This window comes from Charadrius vociferus, unplaced genomic scaffold (assembly GCF_000708025.1).
Source record: "Charadrius vociferus isolate BGI_N301 unplaced genomic scaffold, ASM70802v2 scaffold90, whole genome shotgun sequence".
Taxonomy (NCBI): domain Eukaryota; kingdom Metazoa; phylum Chordata; class Aves; order Charadriiformes; family Charadriidae; genus Charadrius; species Charadrius vociferus.
The window spans coordinates 8,315,539-8,332,375 of NW_009647222.1; the positions used below are offsets into that span (position 1 = coordinate 8,315,539).

The 16,837-nt window shown below is 41.1% G+C and overlaps 1 protein-coding gene across 1 annotated transcript in view; it reads right to left on the reverse strand.

The window, feature by feature from the left end:
* The window catches only part of ITPR2 (inositol 1,4,5-trisphosphate receptor, type 2), a 229,919-nt gene extending 223,750 nt beyond the window's left edge, over positions 1-6,169 (reverse strand). The window contains exon 1 of the mRNA XM_009879682.1: positions 6,106-6,169. The gene's annotated coding sequence lies outside the window, so the exon portion shown is untranslated. The remainder of the gene's footprint in view (positions 1-6,105) is intronic.
* Positions 6,170-16,837: the final 10,668 nt, after the last annotated feature.

A 16,837-nucleotide genomic window follows, 5' to 3' on the forward strand; every position in this document is an offset into this window, starting at 1 on the left:
GCGTATTGAGATTTCAACTCATAAAACAAAAAGCCCGCTATTATTTTCTGTCACAATCTATAATTAACATGCCTTCTCAGAAGACTTCATGAAACACTTATCCCTCTGAAGTAACAATACTTTCTTTTTATAGGACCAGTCTTCATTTCTCAGTTACTCCCCGCACATCCTGCTACTTGAATAAACACACCGCTTCCCATCCTCGTGCAGAGCATCAAAGCACAGTGCTACCACACTGCAGAGAAGTGCAAGGTGCACACGGATGCGCAGTCTCTACTGCGTGGGTCTGCTCCCCAAAGGGGGCTGATTTTTTCCTCACAATAGTTCTCAAAGAAAAGGAAAATGTCGAGCAGGCGCTAAATAACCTCAGCCACCACACAGCTCCATCTGTAGCCACGCTGCACAACACAGCTCTCCTGTCTTCCAGTCTGGTGCTTTAGAAGTTGAACGACCTTTTTAAAATCAGTATTACTTCAATTGTATTTTCCTCAATTTATAGACTAAAAAAAAAAAAAAAAAAATCATAATCTTTGTTTCCAGACAAGCTTTTCCCTATTTATTTTTTTTTAAGATTCCAGATACATTAAAAGTAGGTCATCTTGGGTTTTTTTCTGGGATTCTTGTACTTACTTTTATTAGAATAACAATAGGATACTATATAAATTCAAGCTTTGTGGTCCTAATCATCGGGGGGTGAAAAAAGCAATGCCTGCCCTAGAGAAGCTACAGTTTAAATAAACAGGAAAAAAGAGAAACTGAGGCAGAAGATGATAAAGCAAATTTCCAGCACACACAGTAGATCAAAAAGCTCAGCCCTCCTGGAGGTCAGTCCAGCAACCCCTTCATGAGACAGACCATCTCTTCTAACTTCTCCTGACATTCTCGGATAGTCCTAGTTCCTAACTCATTACTTTACAGAGTTTTACATAAATGCTTCTTTTCCTGAGGACACTGATTAAGTAACCACTATCAAAGGTAAACAAATAGCTTTAAAGCATCAGCCAGTTTCACTTACTACACTTTCATTCTTTCAACTTCTGCAGTTTTGCCAATTTTCTCATACCCACAAAATCTTCCTGGCATAATTTCAATTACTTGTGCACAAAGTGAAGGTGGAGAAAATGAGAACCATTGCCCACCCCAACCTACATGCACGTTTTTTAAAAACAATATAAATCACTTCAAGTTTTCCTTACAAAATGGGGAAAAAAAAAGGGAAGCTCTCCCTGGTCACACTGCAGGCTTAACCTCCTACACTACCCCTTGGCTTATTAGAAAATGAGAAAACATGACAAATTATCAGTGCTGGGACGCATATCAATTACTTATTTTAGGGCGGGTGGGGAGAAATAGACATTTACTAATCGGAACAATCAAAAGATGGAAAGCAGCAACTCCCAGAGTGCAGGACACGATCCGCAGAGGATGTACTTGGCACCGAACTGACCATCTGCCTGAGCCTGTGACGGTGCACCAAATGCCCGTCTTCAAAAGGCAACAGTGGGTGGAAGAACCACACACAGCACATCCTCTGAGCAAAAAGCAACCACACTCAGGAAGTCTGAAAAGGAAAATACCTCATATTATGCCTTTTAAATGTTTCTTGATGTTGGATAAAGATGGCTTAGAACAATATTTGTCAGATGCTTTCTTCCCCCGCCCTTTTTTTTTGTTTGTTTTTTAAGTGTTAGAAATTCAACTCTTGCCCATCATGGAAGATTCCAATGATTTGCAGAACAAGAGAAATTATCACACGGCTTTACTTAAACCAGCAGGCTGACAAATGGGTAAGGGGAATTGATAGGGCTATTAAATCCCAATGTGTACAAATCTATGTGTTTTGAAAAAAATCCAGAAAGGTATAAAAGAGATGACTTGAGAATGGAAAAGGAGGAATGTGAGGGACCAAGGAGTGGGATAGTGAAGAGGGGGAAAACAGAAAAAGCAATCAGGAGTCTGAGAAGAAAACGAAAGCAATTATGGAACTGAGAGAAACAAGAAGAAAACACAAGGACAAGCCAAAACAATGTAGGAGAAGGCAAATAAAAAGGAAAATGGCAGAGGAAAGGCTAGGAGGATGACCAGAGGCAGCACAGAGGAATGTAATAAAAGATAGATAAGAGGAAAGAACAATGTCAGAAAAAGATTAGAACAGACCAAAGATTGAGAGAAAGGCAAGAGGAGAGTATCTAGGAACTCAAATATGACTTTCATTGCAGATGCCTCAAGAAAAAGGGGTATAAAATACAGGGAAGTTTAAATCAGGTTAAGAACTTAGGTCACTTTACATTTAAAATAGAAGAAAGATTTGTGCTCCTTTTTCAGAGTTGCTAAATTTGACCAACAAGCAGGTCTTATCTGTGCTATTTTACACCTTGGAAGCTGAAAGTGTTTCCCACTGGAGATAACAGCATCAAGCTGAATTGTGTTTAAGGTCTCAGTCTAAGGAAACTTAAGAGTTCTGTTGCTCATGATGTGACTTTTCTTCAGAGGTACAGGACTTCTGGCACACACTGTTCTTCCTAATCTCTGTGAACCTGGCCCTGCAGGGGGGTAAGCATTTCCATCACAACACTTAAGTGCTTTTAGCTCTCATAGCTTCAGTTAGAATTAGGACAAGAAGCACCCGGCTCTATCAGTCCCTTAAATTCAACAGCAAAAATAATAAATGCGTTTTTGGTGGGTTTTTTTTTTCAACAGACTTCAGGAAACACGTGTGGGACCAAATTCTGCCCTTCTTTGCACTGATGCAAATCTGGATATGCACATTGATGAACACAGAGCCACTCCAGGTTCATTTCAGCGTGACTGAAGGGAAAATCTGGACCACAGCTTCTTTGTATGGAGACAACATGAAAACAACCACAGCTTTCCTTAGCTTTACAATATTCCGCATTGTAGGATGTTCTGAAACAACTAGAATAGCTACCACCCACTCAAAAAAAAAAAAAAAGTATACATATAAAACCGAAACTGCTATTTTGAGGCACCTCTTTACGTAGGCTTTCAGTTCAGGCCAAGAGCTCAGTACCTAAATTTGATCTCTGAGTGAACTCTGTAGGAGGGATACAAGTAGTTAGAAAACACAATCTTTTTCTTTTTTCTTTTTTTTCTTGTTGGGGAAAGGGTTGGTAAAATATTACCAAAAAAGAGCAAACATAGTCCTCTGATGTTAATTTTCAGAGTCAGTCCTTGGAATCTAAACATTTTGTTAGAAACATGCCTTTCTCATACTTCTTTGACTCTCAGGTCGTGCTCTAACCTCAAATCAACGCCAGTTCAGCTATCAGCGATAAAAACATCGTAAACCATACAGACAGCAGTTCCTATTACTAAAGAGGCCCTACTCTTCCTGCTGTTAGGTGCTATTTTTAGTTGCTTATGTCTAATCATTCAATTAATCATTCATGCCTAAGTCATCTTTTTATGTCAAGAACCTACTTAAAGCAGTTTTTGTTTGTTTTATTAACTCTGCCATTTTAATTGAATGCTATTTCCCAGAAAATTCTTTGGGGGAAAAATACGGGTTTTGCTTATGTTTCTTGGTTATAAGAACAACATTCAGCAACTCTTTTCCCTCAGTGCTCTTGAGCAGAGCTAAGAAATTTAGCAAAGGGTGTGCTTTGGGTTGCTGTCATAATACAGACATGTTTGTGGTACCGGGCACTAAATTCCAATTAGAGAGCAAATTTCTGCTGTGTTCTCAGCAAAACCACTGCTAGTCCTACACTTTGTCACAATTTGACTTGTAAGATGAAGGAAAAAACAACCAAACAAGGGCTTTACCTTTGCTGCAGCCATTCTCATGAATGCTACTTGATTACACAGACCTGAAGCAACATGAAAAGGTTACTAGATGCAGCCCCTAACAATATAGCCATGATGTTATAGCAAGGTGGGTTGCATCAACTAAGGTGACAAAACTCACTTTTTCACTAATGTAGCTTCTCTTATAGATGTTGCAGTTCATCCACATTTGTATGTCACCACAATGCTAGCCATAGCTAAGCAAGCCGCTTCAAAATTAAGTCAGGTACAGGTGCACCCTCAACCAGAAAGTGGTACGGAGTGACAGTAGGAGAGGCTGCTGAGCCAAAGGGAGCTAAAAGGCAGTAGAGAGAAGGAGGAGGAGGAGGAGGAGAAGGGAAGTAGATTATAACAAGTTTAGGGGCAGGGAGGGAAAGGGAGAAGAGGGGATGCCCAAGAAGCAGAGGATCCGAGTTAGAGGAAAGGTTAGATGCTGCGTGGAAGAGGGAGCAGGGGCAACGAGAGATAAAGGGATGTGTTACACAAGCAACAGACAGAGGTTGCAATAAGGAACAGAGCCAAAACTGTATACAACTAATAGAAAACATTCGCCTGCTGAAGCTGGGGTATAACTCAGGAGTACAGTCCTCACGTTCCCCCAGCAGCAGAGAACAGCTGGATGCCCTGTCTGTGTCTCACCCCTTTCTGATACCTGATCTACGTGCACATGTACTACTGCCACCACTGACGGCATGCCATTAGCGCTGAGAGTTCAATCACCTTGCACCCTGGATCAAAGTGCCCAGACCTCCTTGATGCTGTTAAAAACACTTTTTTTTTCTTCCTTGAAAAACTCAACACAGAACACTAGCAACTTTTTCCTTCTTTGCTTTTTCAAGTTAGGAAAGAACATCACAACTGCGATAAAAGAACTCTACTATACCAAACTTACAAAATCAAGCCCTCAAAACATTAGACAATGAAAAAATTAAGGTTGCCTTTTTAATGTCTGTTCAGCTCCTTGACTGTAGGTGTTTGGATGTATTCTGCAATTATACCACCACATGCAAATCTTTTCCAGTGATCCCTTTCTCATCTAGAAACCTGGATATGTTCTTTGGGAACATATCAGGGCGGTGAAGTGACAGAAATACTGTCCAAAGAATCCCCACCTGAAATTTTGTGCAACCTGGAAGCTGTGAATTAAACATGTATTTGCAGGCAGCAGGAGGATGAAATCACAGTTAGGTAGCCACACTGGAGAACCAGATGCTATCCCCATCTCTGCTATAAACTTATTCCGTGACATCACACAAGTGACTGAAATTTATTACTACTAGTTTCTTAAGTATATGTCCTCACTTTCCCAATTTCCAAGACCTGCCAATGTGCTGAATGCTCACAGCTGGAACTGGAACCAACTGCTGATGTTTCCTGAATATATAACGGGAAAAAATCTTGAATGCTCTGGGAAAGCAGAACTTCAATCTCTCAGTGTTTTAAACACATTTTTTTTGCAATAATACATATACACACTACAGTGTAATAAACGCTGGAAATAAAATAATAAGGTTAAGAATGTCAGTGCAACCCCTTGAGATAGATACAAGCAGCCATGAAGCGCGTTTCCCTTGCTCTAAACCAGGCAATCCGTAGCTGTCTTAATCTCGTAACAGGTGGGAATCCAAGCCCATTTAAGCCAAAAGCGGTCTGGATCAGGCCAGTAAGGCTCTACTTTGGCACAGATAGAGCCAATGGCTTAAATCAAGTACAGACAAGACAGAGGGGTTTTATTTCCTTCCCCGCATAAAAACACGTAGAACTCCTGATACCACAGGAGTATTTTTTAGCATTCAAGAAGTAGAAACTGCATGTTGTCAGTGCATTGTTATTTTTTCCAATAAGCAAAACAGCAGAATTATCCAAATCTACAAGGTCAAGTCTAAGAAAGTTGAGAAAAATCAGATACAGTTTTAAGCAAAGGCAAAACAAAAAGCTGACCAAATATTTGGGGGTAGTCCTTAAAATTTTGCGTTACTGTTTAAAAAATTAAACAAACCAGCAGCTCAAGTAGTTTTGAACCTCAGTGCACAGAACACAGCAACTAACTCTTGGAATACAAGAAAATTAATCCCTTTCCCCATGTTTTCCACCTACCCCTCGTACCTTTGCTGATTTGGTATTTAGTTCTCAACATTCACGTGTCATTCACATTCCAGTTTGAAACTTCAGCAATGTGTTCACAAACCCTGAAGGCATCTGGGAAGTTACATGTTCTGGGCTCTGGGAAGTGCCCAAGGAGCTAAAACATGCATCAATCGGTCATTAAAAAAAAAAAAATTATCCTCAGTTACTGACCTCTGAACTTCTTTGGAGGATTAGCAAGGTCACCTGCCTCTGGCTGAACCACACACCGGTCATCCACTAACCTAGAAAAACAAAAGTTATTACACTTACTAAAACATGCAGTTGACATCAGTGTATATAAATGCAGAGACATACCCGTCACACCATACATACAGAAGCTTACACATTTCTCCAATTTAATTAAAAAAATACCTTAGAAACTCTATTATTCAGTTACTAAGCATTACCAAGAAAAGAAAACTCTACGTTTTCCTTCAAGAAATAGGATTTCTTCTACTGCACTAAATTACAGCCTATGGTTCATATCCCACTTCATTTAAATCCTGTAAAAGTCCCTTTGTTACACCATGTACATTGACGTTACATGTAAAATTCTTTTTTGATTTCGTTAGAGCCCATTAACCCTGAATCAGAAACAGTTTGGTTTTCTGCAGCTGTCAGATTTCCACAGCCGGTACCCTAGGGCGTAATCCAAAATTCATCAAAATCAACAGAGAGGCTCTGAGCCACTTAAATGAGCTCTGGAAAAAGACCTCAAAGAAAAATGTTGGGAAGGCACACACATATCTGATACGAGAAAGGAGATTTAAAGCACTGTGGGTTAGCTTGGCCCTACATTTGCAATCTGTCCCATGCTTGGAGATTCCTGCATCCCCACCGAGGACTTTTAAGGGGATGCACACTAAGCAGCCATCACGTAGGTACAAGAACGCATGTGGATCAGGACATGCAGGGGGGTTTATCCCGTGACTTGCTGTTTCCTAACACTGTTTTGTCTGGAATTTGAATCTGGAATCTGATAAACCACCTTGGATTTTAGTCTTTAAACATTCTACTATTCCTCTTCGCCATTTGCAATCTTTTTCCTCTGAGGAGGCATGTGGAATTAAGATTCAGCTCTGATCAAAACTCACAGGACCACATTTTCCTTTGCTGAAGTGAATAAGCATTTATTTAATCCACAGCAGAAAATCTAAATAATAAATCAAATATATTTCTCTCAATATTTTAGAAGTTAAATAAACAATAAAATTAAAAAATATAAATTGTTAATCTTATCACAGAACTTCCTAAACATAAATTCAGCTTCCTTTCAGGAAGCATCCTGTAAATAATCTGCCTGTTTCAAACAATTATTCAGGAAAATCGTGTTTAAGGACACACTATTGCCCTGCCACTTCACAACAACAGTTTTAGCAGTATTTTCTGTGGGAAATTGCCAGAAAAAGCACAATTCGGGTTCAGCCAAATTACACAATAGATGCATTCAGTTTTCACTCAAGTTGGCGGTGGCTTTGCATCCAGCCACGAGTGCAGCAAGACTGATCCCCCAGCACGCCCATGAATTTTTTCTACCTCTAGCAAGGTGACTGCTGACGAGCTTCTCACTCTGGTTGCAGCTGCCAGAAACAGAAGTGAAAACAATGAAGAATTCTGAAAGTCAGCAGCTCAGATCTCATAACGTACTTGGGGGGCAAATGTGAGGTGGCAGGGAGGAAGAAGAATTGAAGTTACAGTTCCAGGAGCAGGCACGGGACCTGCCATGGTCTTCTGGAGTTGTGTTTTTCACAGTCTAGGTTAGGCCAGGGTTAGCAAGAACAAAGTGAGGTTTGGAGAGCAGGACTTCGGACAAGTAAGTCCTGCAAGATGACCTCTGTCTACGATCTAATGGGCCAAAGTTTCCTATAAACAGCACCTAAAACCTGGAGTCACAAACGAAACAGGGCTGGAAAAGACTACCTTAATAGAAGTTTTGCCAAAGGATTTTAACACCAAGAAGTACTCCCCCCTCAACAAAATCCCTCAAAGGTTTTCTGAATGAACCCATAAGGTTTGACCCTTGGGCACTTTCAGGATGGAGGACAGTACATTGGAAGCCGAGCATAATTCACAAGGAACATCTTCTGTTCCTTGGTGACAACTTGTGCACCCCGCGTGACAACTCTAACTGTGGATGCAATGCAAAACTTTCATCATGGCACAACATCACCATAACAAAAGCCATATAGAAAACAAGGTACTGTTGCTTAGAAAAACAAAGATCCCACACGCTCTCTGAGCCAGTTATCTGCAGTGTTCCAACATGCTAGACTTCCAAGGCTCAGAAAATAGACATTAAACAATTTCTATCAATCACTTTCATTTAAGCATTCTCTAAAGGCACAAAGATAAGGACAATAAATGACTTCTGCAGTCATTAGGAACCAAAGACATCAGACAAGACAAAGGAGAAAGAAACTGCTGCTACTCCCATCCTATAGGCATGAAATGACAGCACGGGAAGATTAATTGACACATAGCAGGACAGCGGCATGACACCAGAAACGTCATCTCCTGAGCCCCTGCTCACTGCCTCAGCTTCTGACACCTTTGCTTCTTACAAAGTATGTTATAACACAGGACAAAAATCTGAATAAAGTATTGCTTTGTCTATAGACCAGTCTTCCAATAATTTAAACCCCCCAAATTTCGATATAATGACATCCATCCCGTATTCCAGCAGTATGTCCTTCGAAGAGTTCAGTGGCTACTTGTTTACCGTGGAGGTGCTCATTATGGTACCGCGGTGAGAGCCCAGTTGCCCATCACACACGATGCGAGACCTCAGCCTGTCCTCCAGACAGGAACAGAAGAGGCTCTTCAAACACAGACCACTTCCCCTGATGCACAATTCGTAATACTCACATCCCACTTTTTATACAGAACCAAAAGGCAGCCGTCGTTTTGTTACCGAAGCCTGCTAGGTGGCTGCATGAAACAACCAGTAATTCCTGACCTCTGTAACCTGCAAACAACCCATTTGAGATGTGTGAAATTGAGCAACAGGCTTGATTGCAAAAGGTCCCGGGCACCTGCAGCTTCTGCCAGACCACAGCACAGCACATTTTAGGATCACTTGCTTGCTGGTTTGCATATGAGGCCAAAATGCACCAGAGCAGACTCTTCTGATCAAGGCAGAATCTACTATATTTACTACCATCAAATTTGCTAGCTATTTAATTGCTGATGTAAATTAAATTATTACACCTGTATTCAAGCCACTGTATCATCAAAGAAACTTCGGCAAACTTCAAAGAGTTTAATTCTTCAGCTGGACTGCAAACAGGCAACACAGCTTTCTGCCCTCCGTTGTCATTCAGTACCTGGCAGATACAACATGACTGCATTTCAGTTTCTCATGTGCTGGCGGCATACAAACGACAAAGGAGTTCCCCGCTGTTGCTGTGAAAAGCCGAAATCAGGACTCAATAGTCAGAGTGACTATTAAGCAGGTACTCTTTATTGCAGCGTTGGATGCACAGGGGATCATTCCTCCTAAGGAAATCACTGCACATGTATGATAATGATTTTTATCTGTGCAAGTTCTTCCCTGAACACAATAAATAGCTGGATTATGCACAATGACTCCAAGTAACTGTTGCATTGCTGTAGTAATTAAGTTGTGCAGTAGGTCACTGGTGCCTAAAATAAATCACCAGAAAAGTCAGAGTAATAATTACAGCCTTGGACTTTACGCATACCCCTTTGTATTCAGTAATTGTAGAATTAGGGTCTGAAAGTAACAATGTTCATGGGATTGCTCGTCTCAGATGCCCAACCAACCTCCCACTGAAGCCAGAGAAAGTTTTTTTTTCCATTTGCTGCAGGGGAGGCCAGGGCAGCTCCTCACCATGCCGCCGCATGCAGCCAACCTCACAGACTAGCAGGTATTGAAGCCATTAAGACCTCACGCTACAGTGTACAATACCACATTAAACAGTAATTGAAACCACCTAAAGCAATGCCTAGGAGTTAAGGTGTGCTTCTCAGCAGAGGCAGGGGGAAAAAGCAAAGGCAGCTTTCAGCTCTCTGTCAGCATTAGCCAGGACAGTGCACCGTATCATGTGAAGCGGTCAAAGCACAAACCCATACGTGTATCTTCCTCTCCCTTCATTTCCCCCATCATTTGGTGGGATTAAATCTGTCCTTTCTCACCACATGCAAAGCCAAACCTGTAGAAGCATTTGATTTCGTAATAACTTGCAACAGTGAATTCCATATATACGGTGGCACGCGTGTAAACATATTTACAAGCAGTTTCAAATATAGTGCCTCTCATTTTTGTTGTTTCAGCAACAAAAGGAGTGGATCAACTTCTCCCAATGCTATTCACCATTTGTATTCAGAACTTGCCTAATATAAACTTCAAACTTCCCCATACAGCTTCTGGCATCTCTCCACTCCCCAGGCACTGGGCAGAAGCAGGGAAACAATCGCTTGCAGTAAATCCCGCTAAATCTTTCTACTGGCTAGAGCAGCAACCTTTGTAGGGACTTTCACTGAAAGAAAAAACAGAATGAGCGTGTGAAGAACCAGTGGGGACTCACTGTGTATTGGGGAAACAGGAGGAAGGCCGAGTGGATGGGAGAAGTAGGACTAAGCGGTAGCAGTGTAACTGATAAGGCAGCTGTGTGGGCAGAAAAGCCTAATGGTACCTGGGTTTACAGGTATGAATCATACATGTTGGATGAGTCTTCATGTCCTACAAGCTCCTCTGATTACCCAACACAGGCTAAAGGTAAATACACCAAGGGTTTCTAGGAAGTTGCAGGTGCAACGCGAGGGTCAAGGAATAGTTGTATAGCGATAATCCTAAAAAAACTATTCACAATGAGGAGTTATTTTTAAATTACCGGTGAGATACAGTCACATTCTGGAAGAACAAAAACCAAATAGACAAGGAATGATGATGGACTTAATGAATTTTAGGGCTTTTTCACAATGTAAGGTGCTTTTTAGATTGTCTGAGAAAGCAGTCATGTAATACTCATTTATCCTAGCTTTGTGCCTTCGATTTAAAAAATACCATTCTGAAATCTATTTTCTCTCTTCCTACCAACAGATACTTCCACTTTTCATAGCCAATATTATTAAGCAAAACAATACTAAAACCACATACACACGAGACAAAACACACTAGCACACACACACTCACATACACATAACTGCACATACATGCATGTGTGCGCGCAACCTCTTAAAAAATACAAGACCCAGCTACTGATGTCTAACTAATACATGAGGATGTGCAGAACTCAGCTTGGTGCTCTTTACACATATGTAGAGTATTTTACTCCTCAAAAAGCTGAATAAGCTAAGCTAGAGTGTCTTAGATTGAAGACATTGCCCCTCCCAGTTGCTCAGCTTTTACTGTCTTCACGGTATAGAATTGTGTAGGTTAGAAGGGACCTTTAAGATCATCATTTCACTGATTTTCTGAGCAGCACAAGGCCTGACAGCAGCAGGAAGAGGGGGTAATGTTGACAATAGATATCAGCAAGAGGAGGTGGACATTTTAATTACCAATGGGGCCAAGCAATATCTTTGCTCAACATCAGTTCACAAATCACGCTGAGGTTACCTCCCAAAGACACACAACCTCAACACCCCCTCATAAACGAAGTACCAGCCCCTCAAAGCCTCCCCTCCTTTGCTCCTCAGATGTACCTTCACATACACAACCTCCTTACCAGACAAGCTCCTCCAGAGCGCCTTCCACCCAACACACATCTCCCCTTCCTAACTGCAGCTCTCGCATACAAAGCTTCTCCCACGCTCCACACACATCCCCTCACACAGTAACCGCTCGGGAAGAGAGGCGCCAGTCATGCCACTAAGAAGCCAACCAGTAACGAACAATAGGTTATTAAAATTCTGTTGCCCTGGAAATCAAGCATCAAATACCTAAGTGCCAAAACAATCAGGTCCACCCAGTTCTTCTCCAAGTCCACCCACTTTTCATTTCATTGAGCCTCTTATCAGGCATCTAGGTCAGCCCACTTTTTGCTTGCTTCAAGCAGTCTCCTGCCAAAAATCTGCAGTCATCATACCTCACCCTTCCCAAAATGTGAGTTCATACTCCTTTTTGACTACCAGTCCTGATTCAAATGATTTACAGCTCTATGATTTAGCTCCACGGTAGGAAATCTGTCCTTTTCCTGTTTCCTTCCTTTCCGAAGCCTAATTTTTCATGATCATCTTTTCACATCTGCAAATTGTCAGGGTCTCCTACATTAACCCCAGCTTGCACAGAAAACAAAAAGGATCTTCCTTGCACTTATAGCAGGGCCATTAAGCTTCTGTAGCATTTATGAAGATTCCACGTCAAAAATCCCTTTTGATAAATGGGAGGATTGCAGTACAACAATATTTAAAGAAGAACTGCACTACATGGCAATGAGGTGCAGCAGCACAGAGGGAGACTAGAAAGTATGACTGCTGCCTGCCTCAAACTTTAGCAATTTTATCCTTCCTTTTCTGAGCAAATTTTAATTGCTGCAAACACAAAGCTTAGCATAGGCTGAAAGGAGCTATTAAATTAATACCCCTAGTCTAGGAAAACAAACTTCTGTGCATCTAAAATACTCAAAACTTCTCAAAGTGTCTTAAACAGCACACAAATTTCACCATAAACCATCCTCAGCGTAAAACAAGAATGTGAGTGCACTTGATCTCAACCACACAGATCAGGAACACTCAGCCATCCTCACCCTGGTGAAAAAAGCTTGCATAGGTCATTTTGAATTGTATTATCAAACGCCAAGGAAACAGACGGGCAGAAAGCAAGACACCAAGGCACATACTGGGAAACGAAACAACAGCATGCAAGCGGGCAGCTCCACATTTGCGCTAACTCTTGCACTAATAATCAGCCCTCAAGTTTCTTTTTCCTTATCTGATAGTGCATTGATACATTCTTGTAACTGTACCTGCAGGCTTGCATCTCAGGGGCAGGGGAAGCAGAAGTTTTGCTGTTCAGTTATGCAATCCAGCTATAAATCCTGAATGTCGCTTTGTTATTCTTTTGTATTATACTATATCCAGTCGTGCTTTTAGCTTGTAAAAGCTCCAGCAACCTGTTCAAGTAGAATTTGTTTACACACTTTATAGTTACAGTTACATTTAAAACCTTATAGTGGCCTTCCACTACCTAAAGGGGGCTTACAGGAGAGCTGGGGAAGGACTTTTTACAAGGGCATGTAGTGATAGGACCAGGAGAAATAGGATATAAACTGGAAGACAGTAGATTTAGGATAGTTACTAGGAAGGAATTCTTCACTCTGAGGGTGGTGAGGCACTGGCACAGGTTGCCCAGAGAAGCTGTGGATGCCCCATCCCTGGAGGTGTTCAAGGCCAGGCTGGATGGGGCCTTGAGCAACCTGGTCTAGTGGGAGGTGTCCCTGCCCATGGCAGGGGGGTTGGAACTCGATGGTCTTCAAGGTCCTTTCCAACCTAAACCATTCTATGACTGTGCAAATTAAAATAAATTATAAGAATAGAGTTAAAATAAATTATTACAATAGAACAAAGTGTTACTTGGAGATGACAGTGGAGGGGAGAATACATGATTCTTAGATTTTAGCTTCAATTTTGCAATTTTCTTGATTTGCATAATAGTTAAGTCATGTACGCGCAGGGAAAACAGTACTGAACTTAGCTAATTTTTGTCAAGTAAATAAATATTTGCATAGCGTTTCAAGATCCTCACGTCAATACAACATACATTATGTCACTTTTCCATGGTGCCTACTTTCTGCTGTCAAAAGGGGGACTTGGGAATTGGGCACAGGAGGCAGCGTGCCAACCTGCCCCACCCAGCCCTTTCCCCACTCACACAAACTCCTGCTACACTTCTCCAAAACGCTGGTGCTCTGCTCCCAGGCTTGGTTTGGCCTCAGCCTGTCTCAATACCTTTGAAAAACAAATTACGTTGCCATAAAACCAATGAAATGTCAGATTTCTTCCTTTCTTCTTTTTTTTTTTTCTTTTTTTTTTAATATGAAAAGTAAACTTCTGTCATACAAGGATGTTGTGATAGCCTAAAGGCATTCAACAGAAGAAAATCTTGCACAGGAAAGCATACTCTTTTGGATGAAATTTGTACTGAGACATTCTTTTAAAGTTAAGACATGGAAAGGATAAAATGAGTATTAGGAAAGCTTTCTGAAAGCAGTAGCGGCTTGCAGAACATAGACCCACTGACAATATGCATCACCTGGGAGATGGGACAATTTTTCCATTACTAACGTTTTCTCTTCTGGGTGAAATCCTGTCTCTCTTTGAACTTACTGGCAAAATTTTCACTGATGTCTCTGGGGACAAGATTTCACCCCAATGACCCTACATTCCCAGAAGCGTACTGGGGGGTGAAGTGCTGTTTACCTAAGAAGCAGTGGCAGCACCCAGTGCCCAGCTTAATGGGAGACTCTCCAAATGGAGGGAGCCCACCACGGCCGCCACCAGCGAGCTCACCACTGCCAAACCAATCTCGCCTGGAGACAGCATGGAACACAGCATTCTGGTGGCCTCAGTTCAGCCAAGTAAGCGTAAGGAGTGTAGCTCAAATCCACCATCTGAGATCCTTCTTCAGGCAAGATTGAGAGACAGCCACCTCCAGAGGACAGTAACAACCTGCTTCTAGGGCAGATGTGTAAAATACCAAGGATGAAACATCCTCTGGACACGGCCTTCCTCTCTCCCTTGTCTGTTTGCTACTTGCATAACTTTGAGACAACTACGCTTTGGAAAAACATGTTAAGTGAGACCCTCAACCATCTCAGGATGGTGGTACTAGCGCTCTGCAAGACTTTCCTTGTAGTTCAGCCACAACACCTGGCGTTTTTTCTTGTGCCTAGATGAGACAGATGAGAAACCAAGGTGGACCTGGTTGAGATATTCCTCCTGCCCCCATCCACCTTCCTTCTGTGCATCCCTCAGCAAAACCAGACTGCTAACACTGCACTCTTGGAGGTGCACGCTCACTGCCAGGTTGCCAACAACCAAAAAAAACCATTATGTTAATGTGTCTACGCATAGGGTACAATGAATACGCATCTCGAAGTCTGCAAAGTCTTTTTTTTTTTTTAAAGATAGCCAGCGTGAGCCACAGTATACATTCAAGGGTAAGGATTTTTATGCTGGTACAGTTTGTCTCAAAAGATTCCAGCCACTGAGGTGTGGTGGAACAAAAAAGAAAAACCTTCCTTCAGTTTCAATTAAGCTTGCTCATCTATTGCTCACGAGGACAGTTGTGAAGGACCATTTTAGTTAATTGTACAAAAAATGAAGAAGATAAAGCAAGCTGTATTAATTACTACAATTCTGTTAAAACTGGAAATTTGATCATTTCAAGACAAGACTTTAAAAAGTGGGACATTGTAGAAGTGGACATATGTATTAAAATATTGTAGTTCTTTAAGCATATTATCATACATTAAAATCCAAAAATGTCATCATCTGCTTATCAGCTGTCCAACAGTCTATTTGAAGTATTAGCCCACATACAGTACTCAGCTGAGGCTGTATATTCATGTTCTACAGGGCAGAGGGCACATACCACAAATGTCCATGATAATCTCCAAATATTCCCTTTATTTATTTTAGGAGCATCTGAGGCGTCCTTCATCAAAGTTTTTAAGCAAAAATCTAACTTCTGCCGCTCTTCAAAAAAGCTCTTCCACTTAATCCTTACTCCAACTACCTACATTTTGAATGCAAATACTGTCACAAGTCTAGGACTTGCCGCAACACAAACACAATGCTTGCTTAGAAGTAAGTCAGAACATCAAGATTAAACACGTAACTTTAACTCTGCTTGCTTACACCTTTTAACTACCCATAACAGGTCTGCCACTCAGCTTTCCCAATGTGAAAAAGAATGGATGAAGTAGAATTACTAGGTATATTGACATAACATACATTAGAAACACTGATACTGCGACCACTGCTAACTAAAAATGGGATTTTCAGGACTATGCGAGCCTGCATCTTTACGTGAATTTTAGTCATGTAGTTCACTAATCAGTCCCTATCAGACTGGTACATAGTGACTTCAGAAAAAAGGTCCTATTAATAGCATCACTGGTCTCAAAATCAAGTAGACGGACAGAACTCATTGCAGGGTTACCTATTCAGCCAGAGACAGCAAAGCAAAGCCAGCAGTAGAGAGAAAATAACCACAATCAAAAGAAATTCTACATTCAGCTTGCACCAGAAAAGAATTCATACTTTTTGCCCAGGTTTGTCTATAGATACATTGCACATATTTGTGAACGTCCACGTGAAAGGACTGTTTTGAAGAACTGTGTGCTAATGGAAGGAATTGGAAAGGCTGAATTTGCCACTATTAACACCATTTAATGAAAACAAAGAAAAAGGTTTACCCAGAAAAATACTGTTAAGAAATACCAGTATCTGACAGTGATCAAAAAAGTGACTTCATCACCAAAAATGCTAATAAAGGCATTCACACCTACGCATCAAAACGGCAACACTTATTGTATAAAGGAAGCATAAGCAAAGGGAGAGAATTAGGACATTTAGATTTGGCTGAAATAGCATAATGTAAAATATTGTTGTTTAAATAAACAAACAGCCTCGAATGCGACTGTATGGTACCTAACAAACCTCAACGACTTCTGGGACAGTAACATATATATAAACACATACATACACAAATATATACACACCCAAATACATACATGGGAATTATCAATCCTGCAAACACAACCTGGAATCCAGATCCTGGAAATCAAACCGAGTTCTTTCTCCATTTTATAACATTAACAGTAAAAATCTGGCAGACCAATTGATGTCACTTTATGTAAAAATGTGCATGGAAAACATTTCTTAATCAAAATGCTGACATTTTACACATTTTGCAGTGTTTATTTCACACAGCAAT